Source organism: Ctenocephalides felis, unplaced genomic scaffold (assembly GCF_003426905.1).
Source record: "Ctenocephalides felis isolate EL2017-DRISC unplaced genomic scaffold, ASM342690v1 CF-g0.4_SCAFFOLD_01886, whole genome shotgun sequence".
Taxonomy (NCBI): Eukaryota; Metazoa; Arthropoda; class Insecta; order Siphonaptera; family Pulicidae; genus Ctenocephalides; species Ctenocephalides felis.
Window position 1 is genome coordinate 112370196 of NW_020538040.1, and position 15459 is coordinate 112385654.

The 15459-nt window shown below is 45.9% G+C and overlaps 4 non-coding genes and 1 pseudogene across 4 annotated transcripts; 1 reads left to right on the forward strand and 4 right to left on the reverse strand.

Moving 5' to 3' along the window:
* Positions 1 to 2478: 2478 nt before the first annotated feature.
* Positions 2479 to 2633, reverse strand: LOC113379007. The gene has a single exon (XR_003367318.1). It is a non-coding gene; the product is annotated as a 5.8S ribosomal RNA (ribosomal RNA).
* A 697-nt stretch (positions 2634 to 3330) lies between these two features.
* Positions 3331 to 5244, reverse strand: LOC113378932. The gene has a single exon (XR_003367277.1). It is a non-coding gene; the product is annotated as a small subunit ribosomal RNA (ribosomal RNA).
* A 1796-nt stretch (positions 5245 to 7040) lies between these two features.
* Positions 7041 to 7159, forward strand: LOC113378938. Its single transcript, XR_003367282.1, has one exon. It is a non-coding gene; the product is annotated as a 5S ribosomal RNA (ribosomal RNA).
* A 2189-nt stretch (positions 7160 to 9348) lies between these two features.
* LOC113378963 lies at positions 9349 to 14524 on the reverse strand (annotated as a pseudogene).
* A 327-nt stretch (positions 14525 to 14851) lies between these two features.
* LOC113379011 lies at positions 14852 to 15007 on the reverse strand. Its single transcript, XR_003367321.1, has one exon. It is a non-coding gene; the product is annotated as a 5.8S ribosomal RNA (ribosomal RNA).
* Positions 15008 to 15459: the final 452 nt, after the last annotated feature.

The window sequence follows — 15459 nt, forward strand, 5'->3', positions numbered from 1 at the left end:
GACTTCACAGAAACCGCAGCCTCACCTTAAGAGAGTCAAGTTACTCCCGCCGTTTACCCGCGCTTGCTGAATTTTCTTCACGTTGACATTCAGAGCACTGGGCAGAAATCACATTGCGTCAACACCGCTGGGCCATCGCAATGCTTTGTTTTAATTAGACAGTCGGATTCCCTAGTCCGTGCCAGTTCTGACATGACTGTTGAATGGCGGCCGAAGAGTACGATGACGACCGAAGCCGGCACAGAAACCTCGCAGCAAGAAAGATCCGCGAGGGGCCTAGACACGAGACCGTGCTCAGATCAAATCACGATTTCTCCTGGGGCTTAGGATCGACTGACTCGTGTGCAACGGCTGTTCACACAAAACCCTTCTCCACGTCATCCTCCAGGACCTCGCTGGAGTATTTGCTACTACCACCAAGATCTGCACCGATGGCGGCTCCAGGCAGGCTTACGCCCAAACCCTTCTGCGCACACCACCGCGACCCTCCTACTCACCAGGGCGTCAAAACGAACTATTATGAACGTTTCTCATGCCCTGGCGGCCGGCCGAGTATAGGCACGACGCTTCAGCGCCATCCATTTTCAGGGCTAGTTGCTTCGGCAGGTGAGATGTTACATACTCCTGAGCGGATTCCAACTTCCATGGCCACCGTCCTGCTGTCTTAAGCAACCAACGCCTTTCATGGTATCCCATTAGCGTCGTTTAGGCGCCTTAACTCGGCGTTTGGTCATCCCACAGCGCCAGTTCTGCTTAACAAAAATGGCCCACTAGGCACTCTGATCCAAATCTCTGGCTTCACTATTCAAGCAAGCCAGAGATCTCACCCATTTGAAGTTTGAGAATAGGTTGAGGTCGTTTCGGCCCCAAGGCCTCTAATCATTCGCTTTACCGGATGAGACTCGCTCATCGAATGCCAGCTATCCTGAGGGAAACTTCGGAGGGAACCAGCTACTAGATGGTTCGATTAGTCTTTCGCCCCTATACCCAGTTCCGACGATCGATTTGCACGTCAGAATCGCTACGGTCCTTCATCAGGGTTTTCCCTGACTTCGACCTGACCGGGCATTTTCACCATCTTTCGGGTCCTAGCGTGTACGCTCTGAGTGCGTCTCTTCTCGCAATGAGAGTGAGGACGCCTCGGGATTGCAAGCACGCATCCGTAGATCGGTCCGTCACTCCCTCAGTTTACTTAAGAAAACCTTTACGTTCATTGCGCCTTTAGTTTTTGTATTTCCCAATGACTCGCGCACATGCTAGACTCCTTGGTCCGTGTTTCAAGACGGGTCCTGAAAGTACCCAAAGCAATAGCATCGCTGACCGGTAATAGAGTCCGTTCGAGAACACGGTAGCTAACAGCTCGAGGCGGCATCGATGCCGGACTAGGTCCGACGGCCAATAAACCGTCCGTGCTTGCAACCGGGCCGAACGCTTAAAAGCGACCCTATACCATATCAATTATACCGTCTGGCAGTCGGCCGGAGCACGCGGGGTCTGGCGCGAATAAGCTTGTGACAGGCTACCACCGCGGTCGTAGATCGACACCAAACGGGTCGCGACGTCCTACTGAGAGAGAAGTGCATGCCAACGCCGCCTGAAACATAAACCGACGGCGTATCGCGGGACGAATCCCGGTCAATCGCACGCGCCAATAAATGGAAGACAACGATAACATTGAATCTCTCCTTTCGATCTTTCGGGTTTCTCAGGTTTACCCTGAACGGTTTCACGTACTCTTGAACTCTCTCTTCAAAGTTCTTCTCAATTTTTCCTCACGGTACTTGTTCGCTATCGGTCTCGTGGTCATTTAGAGCCTTAGATGGAGTTTTACCACCACACTTAGAGCTCACTCTCAAGCAACTCGACGCTGAGGAGAGATCCTCTCGATACGCGCAACGGTCGCTACGGGCCTGGCAACCCTCTATTGGTAAATGGCCCCATTCAAGATGGACTTGAACTCGCCTCCGCCGCAACGCACCGAGATAATCGAATCCTCCCTAACACTACATTTCCCAGCGTCCGTCCCCGGCCGCGGATTTAGTGCTGGGCTCTTCCCTGTTCGCTCGCCGCTACTAAGGGAATCCTAGTTAGTTTCTTTTCCACCGCTTAGTATATGCTTAAATTCAGCGGGTAATCTCATCTGCTCTGAGGTCGTATTATGATTATGATGCTTGCAAACGTTAGTAAGCAAGCGCACACAAAATCGACGAGAAACCTTTGAATCGTCCAAATTTGCGGAACGAAACCGCATTTTGAAGAGTTCGGGTTTCCGGTTATCGGGAAGGTCGCAAGAATATAAAATCTCTAGGACACACAACCCGCCGTAATCCCACAGAACGTCAACGAACGGTAATGTCCGATGTTGCAAAGTGGACTGGCTCACACGTTGAGTGAATTATTTAAGAGCACGCATTTACGCGAAACTCCATCACTCGCCGGCAAGCCGTTTAAAGCAAGCGGCAGTCTGGTAATGTTATACGACCCTCAGCCAGAGGTGGTCCGGGAACAGTATCCGAGGACCGCAATGTGCGTTCGAAATGTCAATGTTCATGTATCCTGCAGTTCACATGTCGACGCGCAATTAGCTGCGTTCTTCATCGACCCACGAGCCAAGTGATCCACCGTTCAGCATGATTTTATATATATTTATACATGTTTCAATCGTGATTCCCTCGAAATCGTTTAAGATAACTCGGGCGATTCTGAAACTAGTATGTTTATTATGGTTACAATTAGTACACCGTAAAGGTTTCGCTTTTCGGTCCGAGATACGAGACCTCGTTTCAAAATTGAAATATGAATATTTCATTGTGTGTGAGATTGAAAAATCTGCTTTCGCTGATCTTTCATTTTCTAAAACAACGCAATGAAGCGAATGTTCAAATTCGCACAATTTGAATAAAATGTGCAGAGTATATAGAATACTAACGCAAGCGTTTACTACAATCGACTTTGAAACACTAGACTTTCATCTAGCGCCCAAAGAATTGATTGAGCTATGCGTTTAAAGTATAATATTCAAAAAGAACGCCGTTTTCACAACGAACTTCGTCATTCGCTCAGGCATCTGGCGATACCGAGCAGATATACATGGCAGTGCTCTCACACAATGCATAAGAGCGCTAAGCGGTTGTAAACCGCGTCACGCTGCTTTTGCACACTGCGCAATATTTTGCGACTAGCTCCGGTCAAACGTTAATGAAACGAATGATCATTGCCAGAGGCTTTTGCCCACAGTATATTATACTATGGGAGCGCACAACATTTAGTCTGCAACATTATATTGCGACATATAGCACACGTTTCATTCACTTAATAGTAAATGTACGTTAATGACCCTTCCGCAGGTTCACCTACGAAACCTTGTTACGACTTTTACTTCCTCTAAATTATCAAGTTTTGTTTATCTTCCCAGCAACATCGGCAATGTCGAAACGCTGCCGCGCACCGGTCCGAAGACCTCACTAAATAATTCAATCGGTAGTAGCGACGGACGGTGTGTACAAAGGGCAGGGACATAATCAACGCAAGCTTATGACTCGCGCTTACTAGGAATTCTGCGTTCATGGGGAAGAATTGCAAGCCCCAATCCCTAGCACGAAGAGGCTTCAACGGATTACCCGGATCTTTCGGCCAAGGAAAACCCGCTGATCTCTTCAGTGCAGCGCGCGTGCGGCCCAGAACATCTAAGGGCATCACAGACCTGTTATTGCTCAATTTTGTGCGACTAAATGTCGCCTGTCCCTCTAAGAAGATATATTTGTACGCCGGTAGTGAGAACCACAACCAACAACGACCGAAGCCGAAGCGGAGGGTCTTTGCGATACCAGAAGTACGTAGGCTAGAGTCTCGTTCGTTATCAGTATTAACCAGACAAATCACTCCACCAACTAAGAACGGCCATGCACCACCACCCACCGAATCAAGAAAGAGCTCTCAATCTGTCAATCCTTCCGGTGTCTGGACCTGGTAGGTTTCCCGTGTTGAGTCAAAATAAGCCGCAGGCTCCACTCCTTGTAGTGCCCTTCCGTCAATTCCTTTAAGTTTCAGCTTTGCAACCATACTTCGCCCGAACCCAAAAGCTTTGGTTTCCCGGAAGCTGCCCACCGAGTCATCGGAGGAACTTCGGCGAATCGCTAGCTGGCATCATTTATGGTTAGAACTAGGGCGGTATCTGATCGCCTTCGAACCTCTAACTTTCGTTCTTGATTGATGAAAACACATTTGGCAAATGCTTTCGCTTCTGTCCGTCTTGCGACGATCCAAGAATTTCACCTCTAACGTCGCAATACGAATGCCCCCAGTTGTCCCTATTAATCATTACCTCGGAATTCCGAAAACCAACAAAATAGAACCGAGGTCCTATTCCATTATTCCATGTACACAATATTCAGGCGAATGAGCCTGCTTTAAGCACTCTAATTTGTTCAAGTAAACGTACCGGCCCACCTCGACACTCGGTGAAGAGCACCGTGGTAGGATTTTGAGTTGGGCCGCCTTTTGACGGCTAAGCCCACCGGTAGGACGTCCCACAGACATGCCAGTTGAACACCGCGAGCGGTGAACCGACAGTGTGGGACACAGATTCAACTACGAGCTTTTTAACCGCAACAACTTTAAATATACGCTATTAGAGCTGGAATTACCGCGGCTGCTGGCACCAGACTGGCGCTCTAATAGATCCTCGTTAAAGGATTTAAAGTGTACTCATTCCGATTACGGGGCCTCGGATGAGTCCCGTATCGTTATTTTTCGTCACTACCTCCCCGTGCCGGGAGTGGGTAATTTGCGCGCCTGCTGCCTTCCTTGGATGTGGTAGCCGTTTCTCAGGCTCCCTCTCCGGAATCGAACCCTGATTCCCCGTTACCCGTAACAACCATGGTAGTCGCAGAAACTACCATTGACAGTTGATAAGGCAGACATTTGAAAGATGCGTCGCCGGTACTAGACCGTGCGATCAGCACAAAGTTATTCAGAGTCACCAAGTCAAACGGTAAGCAAGGCAAGCTCGCCACTGATTGGTTTTGATCTAATAAAAGCATTCCTTCCATCTCTGGTCGGAACTCTATTTGCATGTATTAGCTCTAGAATTACCACAGTTATCCAAGTAATGTGGGTACGATCTAAGGAACCATAACTGATGTAATGAGCCATTCGCGGTTTCACCTTAATGTGGCTTGCACTGAGACATGCATGGCTTAATCTTTGAGACAAGCATATACTACTGGCAGGATCAACCAGGGTGCTATATATATAATAGCATAGTGCGTAAATGTCCCTCGGCGTCACCCGAGAGACCACACTTTGTATAGAAAAGTTCGATGAATATTTCTAAACAACGAATTTTCTTACATATATATATCTGAGCCGTACGACATTCCCTGAACAACGAACAGTTTACATCGCGACTAGATATTTTATATATTCTGCGCTTAACACAGAGGCTAGACCTTTAACAACCGTCGAAACGGCGGTCCGTACATGAAATTTGCGGTCCGCAGACCCAGTTAATTTCAAACAGTCTCTTTACCCTTCGTTAGATTGAAAACGTCGGGGCAAATTCATAAGAATTCATCGTTATAACTCACTTTTATTCTCGCTCGGAGAGTATTGAGTTGATTGCATTTGTATATTTGATTTTCCGCATAAGAGTCTTTGCGTCAACGACACATGCCCGCGGATATGCTGTACAGTATGGTTGAACACTTATAAATAAGGTCCAGAACCCGGCCGTAAACCGACATCCGAACATATACGGCGTATATAATTCCAGACACGGTCTACGACATTATTTAAAGTAACGCCGCTATATAGTTGACAGACTAAAAGTATCGAATATAATGTATAAAATAGACCGGGGAATAATATTCGAACCTGCCTGAAAAACACAGCGTACTTTAGCCTAAGCTTGCTCGCATCGTACTCGACACGACCTATCCCCCTATATAAGGCGCGCGGCCACAGCGTAAGTATTAGACTGAGTCCCAAGCGACGTGCATTTGACCTGCGGCGAGGGCCTGCTCGCGCTTACGGTGTGAATCGTCAAGACAAAAGTCTGGGAAAATTTCGAACTGCGAACCCTTATATAATTTTTGTCGAAAATTTTTTTAGATGTTCAAACAGTTTTATATATATGGACAATATGAATAATAGTTAATTATTGAGTTTTTAGGTGTTTTTTGGGTTTTTTTAAACTTTTGTATAAAATTATGTATTTATTGATTTTTATAGATCTCAATGAATATAAAACGAATTTATATATAGTTATATTATTTTTTATAATTTCCTCGGTTTTCCTCAGTTTTCCTCGATTTTCTCTTAAACCGTAAAAGATACGAAAAAACTTTGTTCGTACGAAAGATGCAGAACAAAAATTATGAATAAAAAGGTATATGAATGGTTAAGTGTGTTCATATAACTTTCTCGAGATTTTCCGATTTTTCTGAAATTTTACGACGGCAACTCGCCTGTAGGCCACACCGTTCGGAATTCGAAGTTGCGATATATGAAAAAAAACTAAGAATTTTGAGACCTTTCTAACGATGTATAATACTTTATATGTTTTATTTACAGAAATATCGAATCGTGAGGAGTGTTGCTCCAACCTAGCCGCACTTTGCATTTTGACAATTTAACATCTACACATATTGCTCTATAACATCAAAACCGTAAAAGATACGAAAAAACTTTGTTCGTACAAAAGATGCAGAATAAAATTATGAATAAAATGGTATATGAATGTTTAAGTGTGTTCATATAATTTTCTCCAGATTTTTTAATATTTCGTTGCTAAGAACAAAATTTCAAGTCAGTTATCCCTATGGCAACTTTTCAGTTGCTTCGCGTTTCAAGTCAGTTATCCCTATGGCAACTTTTCAGTTGCTTCGCGTTTTAAGTCAGTTATCCCTATGGTAACTTTTCGGTTGCTTCGCGTTACAAGTCAGTTATCCCTATGGTAACATTGCAGATATATATTAAATTATTACTGAAATTTTGTTTAAAACATTAGATATACATATGATTGTATAGTTTTACTTGTCGTCAACGATCATACCATGTTGAATATACCGGTTCTCGTCCGATCACCGAAGTCAAGCAACATCGGGCGTGGGTAGTACTTAGATGGGAGACCGCTTGGGAACACCACGTATCGTTGACTTTTTGCCCTAGTATTTTACCGATGTTAAGTCAAATTATAAATAGTACATACTCTCGGTATTAACTGTTAAAATCTTTGATAGAGATGAGAAAATAGTTTATGTAAAATGAAGTAATATATACGAGGTCTGTTCAAAAAGTACCCGGAATTTTCGTTTTTTCAAAAAAATATTTATTTATTCGTCTACATTAATGTGGTCCCCTTCAAAGTAGTCCCCCCCAGATATAATACACTTATGCCAGCGTTTTTTCCAATTTTCGAAGCACCCTTGATATTCACTTTTTGATATGTCCTTGAGCACTCTCAGCGATTCGGCCTTTATTTCTTCAATCGAGGAAAACCGCCGTCCTTTCATGGGTCTCTTCAATTTTGGGAATAGGAAAAAGTCACACGGAGCCATATCTGGTGAATATGGAGGTTGGGGCATGACTACGGTATTGTTTTTGGCCAAAAAATTACGAACAAGCAACGACGAGTGAGCAGGTGCGTTATCGTGGTGCAACAGCCATGAATTGTTTTTCCATAAATCGGAGCGTTTTTTTCGGATTGCTTCACGCAAACGTCGCATCACTTCAAGGTAATACTCCTTATTAACCGTACGACCTTGTGGTAAAAACTCTTGATGCACTATGCCGTTATAATCAAAGAAAACAGTAAGCAAAACCTTGACATTCGATCGAACTTGACGTGCTTTTTTCGGTCTTGGCTCACCTGGGCTCTTCCATTGGGACGATTGGGCTTTGGTTTCGACATCATAACCGTACACCCATGTTTCATCACCAGTTATGACCCTTTCAAGCAAACTTGGATCGTTGTTGACGTCATTTAACAGCTCTTGAGCGATGTTCATGCGATTGCTTTTTTGGTCAAAATTTAGCAGTTTTGGAATGAATTTTGCTGCCACTCGTTTCATGCCCAAAACATTTGAAAAAATGTTATGACATGAGCCAATTGATATGCCAACTTCATCAGCAACTTCTCTAATTGTGATTCGGCGATCATTCATAACCATTTTTCCACTTCTTTCACATTTTCATCGTTTGTTGACGTGCTGGGTCGACCGGAGCGTTCGTCATCTTCAACGTCTTCGCGGCCATCTTGGAAACGCTTATACCACTCGTAAACACTTGTTTTTTTCATAGCAGACTCACCATAGGCTTTTTTGTAACATTTCACACACTTTGTTACACTTTATTTCATTTTTTACGCAAAATTTAATACAAATTCTTTGACTTTTCAATTCTTCCATTGTAAAAATCGCCGAGCTCAGAAAAACACGTCGAACCTTAGCGACTACCACAGACAAAGTAAACAGTGAATATAGCTGAAAATTTCATCATACTTTAGGGGCATGTATACCAAGACAATAAAAAAAATTTGACAATCAGACACTCCAGACCCGCGAAATTTAAAAATTCCGGGTACTTTTTGAACACACCTCGTATATATATATATATATATATATATATATAATATATATATATATATATATATATATATAAATACTGCATATTTTGTTATAAAAGATATAAATATACTGAATATTTTGTTATAAAAGATTCGAAATATTCAGGGTTGAAAGTTACTACTTATTTAGAGTATATTACAAAATTAAATAAAAATAGCAACTTGCACGTATTTTGCAAATTGACAACTTGCACGCATTCTGCAAATTGACAACTTGCACGCATTTTGCAACATTGGCAACTTGTACGCATTATGCATTATTGACAACTTACACGTACTTTGTTTGATTGGAAACTTGTACGCATTTGATTTGATATGTAACTTGTATGCATTTTATATAATTGGTAACTTGTACGCATTTCTAGAGAACTTGGCGAAAAACATTCTCCCTTATAAAGAAAAAATTATATAAAATATATAATCATATATTCTAAATAAGAAATACAAAATGTTTCTCTTTAAAATTACAATTTTCTCTCCAATTATAAAGCATATTGAAAACAATTTAGCTTGTCTTTAAGAAATAATGAATATATCAAATATTTCCATAGAGGCGAGTTTTATGTAAAATAGCTAGAGGTACCAAAAAAGTGCCGTGTGTGTTACAATATGCACAATTTTTCGACGGCAAAGTCGAAATAATTGTGGCATACTGTAACCGGCTACAACGTAAGGCTTAAGGCTTATGCTCTAATAGCGTGGAGTGACGTCAAGCCAACATGACGAATCCCCAAGCCAAGGGCTCAACAGATCGCAGCGTGGTAACTGCTCTACCGAGTACAACACCCCGCCAGGTACCTAAGTCGTTTACAAACGATTCCGAGTCTCGACATCGAACTAGTGACCCATGATCGACCGCTATAGGCAGGACAGATATAACGAATGGATACCGCCACTGTCCAGCGCCTCATTCGGCTAAAAATGGCTCGTGCGATAAACGGCGTGTGCCGCATACCTAATAAATCACATTGTATTGAGCCTTTCTACTCACGAGACTCCTAGAGATATTGTTGCTTACTTTGTCTAGAAAGGATACGGCCTTAGAGGCGTTCAGGCATAATCCCACGGATGGTAGCTTCGCACCACCGGCCGCTCGACCGAGTGCGTGAACCAAATGTCCGAACCTGCGGTTCCTCTCGTACTGAGCAGGATTACTATCGCAACGACGATTCATCAGTAGGGTAAAACCAACCTGTCTCACGACGGTCTAAACCCAGCTCACGTTCCCTATTTGTGGGTGAACAATCCAACGCTTGGCGAATTCTGCTTCGCAATGATAGGAAGAGCCGACATCGAAAGATCAAAAAGCAACGTCGCTATGAACGCTTGGCTGCCACAAGCCAGTTATCCCTGTGGTAACTTTTCTGACACCTCTTGCTGAAAACTCTTCAAGCCAAAAGGATCGATAGGCCGTGCTTTCGCAGTCCCTATGCACACTGAACAACGGGATCAAGCCAGCATTTGCCCTTTTGCTCTACGCGAGGTTTCTGTCCTCGCTGAGCTGGCCTTAGGACACCTGCGTTATTATTTGACAGATGTACCGCCCCAGTCAAACTCCCGGCCTAGCAATTTCCTCGAATCGGATCACGCTAGAGGTGCGAGCGCGAAGCCTCACACCACTCTTACACGCTTGGCTCTAGAAAACCGTGACAGTCGGAACAAAAGTTCTCGACCCACGCTTTCCGCCCAATCGAGTAAGTAAAGAAACGATGAAAGTAGTGGTATTTCACCGACGATATTGCTATCTCCCACTTATGCTACACCTCTCATGTCTCCTTACAATGCCAGACTAGAGTCAAGCTCAACAGGGTCTTCTTTCCCCGCTAATTTTTCCAAGCCCGTTCCCTTGGCAGTGGTTTCGCTAGAAAGTAGATAGGGACAGTGAGAATCTCGTTAATCCATTCATGCGAGTCACTAATTAGATGACGAGGTATTTGGCTAAATCTGTCCCAGTGTCGGGATACTTCCTGGTTTTCGACCAGTCGCGATTTATTTAGCGCATGATTTCTTCGAGACCAGAGTGCTATGTCGAAAGACAAAAACACCCTAATAGCCGCGGTTCCATCATGCGCTATTGTGACGCAGGATTAACAAGTCTCTCCCACGGGCACCACCCACTTCCCACCGAGGCCATCGCCGGCCCAGGCATGGAAAAACCACCAGTGTTGGAGACCGAGTAGCAGCAACGCGGATCGCTACCGGTCCAATTCAACACTGATGTAGAGGATTCCTCGCAGGTCCATCCGCAACCTACTTTGCAGGGAACAGCAGAGTTTAGTCAGCCACCGATCGCCCTGAATCCCCGTAGAGATGCAGTGCGATCGAGGACCGTCCACGGGGCACCGCGCGGAGGTATCTGCTGCCTTTGACGGGCTATTATAGGATAAAGAAGAAAAACAAGGGGAGGAAATAATAACCTGTCAAGTGCCTCACAAGCCAGAAGGGCTACACATAACATAAATGGGACATTACAGACATCACAAATGGGCCTCCCGTGACTGTCCTTCTGCGCTATTAGGAATCATTGAATGAATATATGGGAATCATTTGAGCCCGCAGCTCCGACACATGCGGGGTGCGCTTCTGGAGGTCACCGCCCAGTTCAAATTGGTTTCGTCAGTAGAAGTCATGGTCCGAGTGTAGTTGTGTGGGAAACCGCCAAGATCGCACACTATCCGTCGAGAAATCTGTTGCTTATCTCGATGGATGTTCTTAGGGCAACAAGGGACGAGGTTAGGCCAGTGCTTTTAGGATGTTTGGAAAGGAGGGATATATTGAGTAGGGTGCTTGGGGGTAGGGCGCCACGAGACCCAACAACTATCGGTAGAACCCGGCAGTGTGTAGTGCCCGTGACGTTGAGTACCTTTGGATAGAGACACTCATATTTTTGGATTTTTTCGGAATAGGCTTTGCCGAGAGAATTGCCCTGCTCAAATCTAACAGTAATATCGACAATATATGATCGATCGCCGTCCCAGAGAACGAGGTCGGGCCTAAGCCGTTTCCCGTCAACAGTGAACGTCGCTTTGGTCATATAATGTCCGGCAGGGTACTTGTCGATAAAATCATTACGACATAGAGTCACGATCTCGTTGTGTCTATGTATTCTCTGCGGCTTAACAAAGGAACACTGGCCCAGCACATGTCCAAGGGTCTCATTGGCGGAGTGACATCGTCGGCATTTTATGTCGTTCATGGGTGTTGCTCTAGCAAGGGCTGCTTTGCACCCGAACGTATTTGTACGAAGGCGAAGAGCATCGATATAACGTGAGTTGCCCTTGAGAAGGTGGGGCCTCCAAAGCCAGGAATTCCCGATTCGGTCCTTTCGGAAACATGGAGCTCCTAGACCCTGGGACGCGCAACTCGCCCATCTTCAATGGGCGCCGCTAGGGCCATCGCAATGCATTGCTTTAATTAGACAGTCGGATTCCCCTAGTCCGTGCCAGTTCTGAGCTGACCGTTGAATGGCGGCCGAAGAGGACGACTGACCGACCGAAGCCGGCACAGAAGCCTCGCAGCAAGAAAAATCCGCGGGGGGCCAAGGCACGGGACCGAGCTCGGATCCAAGTCACAAGAACCGTTTCACCTCGCCCAGGCCCGGCACGTCAGCCGACACCCGCTTCCCGATCAAGCCCGACACGCCCCGATCCTCAGAGCCAATCCTTATCCCGAAGTTACGGATCCAATTTGCCGACTTCCCTTACCTACATTGATCTATCGACTAGAGGCTCTTCACCTTGGAGACCTGCTGCGGATATGGGTACGAACCGGCGCGACACCTACCGTGACCCTCTCCTGGATTTTCAAGGTCCGAGGAGAAGATACGGACACCGCCGCAACTGCGGTGCTCTTCGCGTTCCAAACCCTATCTCCCTGCTAGAGGATTCCAGGGAACTCGAACGCTCATACAAAAAAGAAAACTCTCCCCGTATCTCTCGACGGCGTCTCCAGGTCATTTTGGGTTACCTCGACGAACTCTCTTGCGAGGGCCCGACTTGTAAACGGTTCCGCTGCCGGGTTCCGGAATAGGAACCGGATTTCCTTTCGCCCGATGGGTGTGAGATGTTATTCAAAATAAAATACACCAACATCAACATAGGATTTCTCCTGGGGCTTAGGATCGACTGACTCGTGTGCAACGGCTGTTCACACAAAACCCTTCTCCACGTCAGTCCTCCAGGGCCTCGCTGGAGTATTTGCTACTACCACCAAGTTCTGCACCGATGGCGGCTTCAGGCAGGCTCACGCCCAAACCCTTCTGCGCGCACCACCGCGACCCTCCTACTCACCAGGGCTTCAAAACGAACTGTAATGAACGCTCCTCATGCCCTGGCGGCCGAGTATAGTTGCTTCGACAGGTGAGTTGTTACACACTTCTTAGCGGATTCCAACTTCCATGGCCACCGTCCTGCTGTCTTAAGCAACCAACGCCTTTCATGGTATCCCATTAGAGTCGTTTAGGCGCCTTAACTCGGCGTTTGGTTCATCCCACAGCGCCAGTTCTGCTTACCAAAAGTGGCCCACTGGGCACTCTGATCCAAATCTCTGGCTTCACTATTCAAGCAAGCCAGAGATCTCACCCATTTAAAGTTTGAGAATAGGTTGAGGTCGTTTCGGCCCCAAGGCCTCTAATCATTCACTTTACCGGATGAGACTCGCTCATCGAATGCCAGCTATCCTGAGGGAAACTTCGGAGGGAACCAGCTACTAGATGTTTCGATTAGTCTTTCGCCCCTATACCCAGTTCCGACGATCGATTTGCACGTCAGAATCGCTACGCTCCTCCATCAGGGTTTCCCCTGACTTCGACCTGACCAGGCATAGTTCACCATCTTTCGGGTCCCAGCATGTACGCTCTGGGTGCGCATCTTCTCGCAATGAGAGTGAGACGCCCCGGGATTGCGAGCACGCATCCGTAGATGCGGTCCGTCATCCCTCAGTTCACTTAAGCGAACCTTTACTTTCATTGCTCCTTTAGGTTTTGTATTTCCCAATGACTCGCGCACATGATAGACTCCTTGGTCTGTGTTTCAAGACGGGTCCTGAAAGTACCCAAAGCAATAGCATCGCTGACCGGTAATAGAGTCCGTCCGAGGACACGGCAGCTAACAGCTCGAGGCGGCATCGATGCCGGACCAGGTCCGACGGCCAATAACCGTCCGTGCTTGCAACCGGCCGAACGCTTAAAAGCGACACTATACCATATCGTTTATACCGTCTGGCAGTCGACCGGAGCACGCGGGGTCTGACGCGAATAAATTCGTGACAGGCTACCGCCGCGGTCGTAGATCGACACCAAACGGGTCGCGACGTCCTACTGAGAGAGAAGTGCATGCCATCGCCGCCTAACGCATAAACCGACGGCGTATCGCAGGACGAATCCCGGTCAATCGCACGCCAATAAATGGAAGACAACGATAACATTGAATCTCTCCTTTCGATCTTTCGGGTTTCTCAGGTTTACCCCTGAACGGTTTCACGTACTCTTGAACTCTCTCTTCAAAGTTCTTTTCAACTTTCCCTCACGGTACTTGTTCGCTATCGGTCTCGTGGTCATATTTAGCCTTAGATGGAGTTTACCACCCACTTAGAGCCGCACTCTCAAGCAACTCGACTCTGAGGAGAGATCCTCTCGATACGCGCAACGGTCGCTACGGGCCTGGCACCCTCTATGGGTAAATGGCCCCATTCAAGATGGACTTGAACTCGCCGCAACGCACCGAGATAATCGAATCCTCCCTAACACTACATTTCCCAGCGTCCGTCTCCGGCCGCGGGATTTAGTGCTGGGCTCTTCCCTGTTCGCTCGCCGCTACTAAGGGAATCCTAGTTAGTTTCTTTTCCACCGCTTAGTAATATGCTTAAATTCAGCGGGTAATCTCATCTGCTCTGAAGTCGTATTATGATTATGATGTGCTCGCAAACGTTAGTAAGCAAGCGCACACAAAATCGACGAGGAACCTTTGAATCGTCCAAATTTGCCGGAACAAAACCGCATTTCGAAGAGTTCGGGTTTCCGATTATCGGGAGGGTCGCAAAAATATAAAATCTCTAGGACACACAACCCGCCGTAATCCCACAGAACGTCAACGAACGGTAATGTCCGATGTTGCAAAGTGGACTGGCTCACACGTTGAGTGAATTATTTAAGAGCACGCATTTACGCGAAACTCCATCATTCGCCGGCAAGCCGTTTAAAGCAAGCGGCAGTCTGGTAATGTTATACGACCCTCAGCCAGAGGTGGTCCGGGAACAGTATCCGAGGACCGCAATGTGCGTTCGAAATGTCAATGTTCATCATATCCTGCAGTTCACATGTCGACGCGCAATTAGCTGCGTTCTTCATCGACCCACGAGCTAAGTGATCCACCGTTCAGGGTGATTTTATATATATTTATACATGTTTCAATCGTGATTCCCTCGAAATCGTTTAAGATAACTCGGGCGATTCAGAAACTAGTATGTTTATTATGGTTACAATTAGTACACCGTAAAGCTTTCGCTTTTTGGTCCGAGATACGAGACCTCGTTTCAAAATTGAAATATGAATATTTCATTGTGTGTGAGATTGAAAAATCTGCTTTCGCTGATCTTTCATTTTCTTAAAACAACGCAATGAAGCGAATGTTCAAATTCGCACAATTTGAATAAAATGTGCAGAGTATATATAGAATACTAACGCAAGCGTTTACTACAATCGACTTTGAAACACTAGACTTTCATCTGACGCTCAAAGAATTGATTGAGCTATGCGTTTAAAGTATAATATTCATAAAGAACGCCGTTTTCACAACGAACTTCGTCATTCGCTCAGGCATCTGGCGATACCGAGC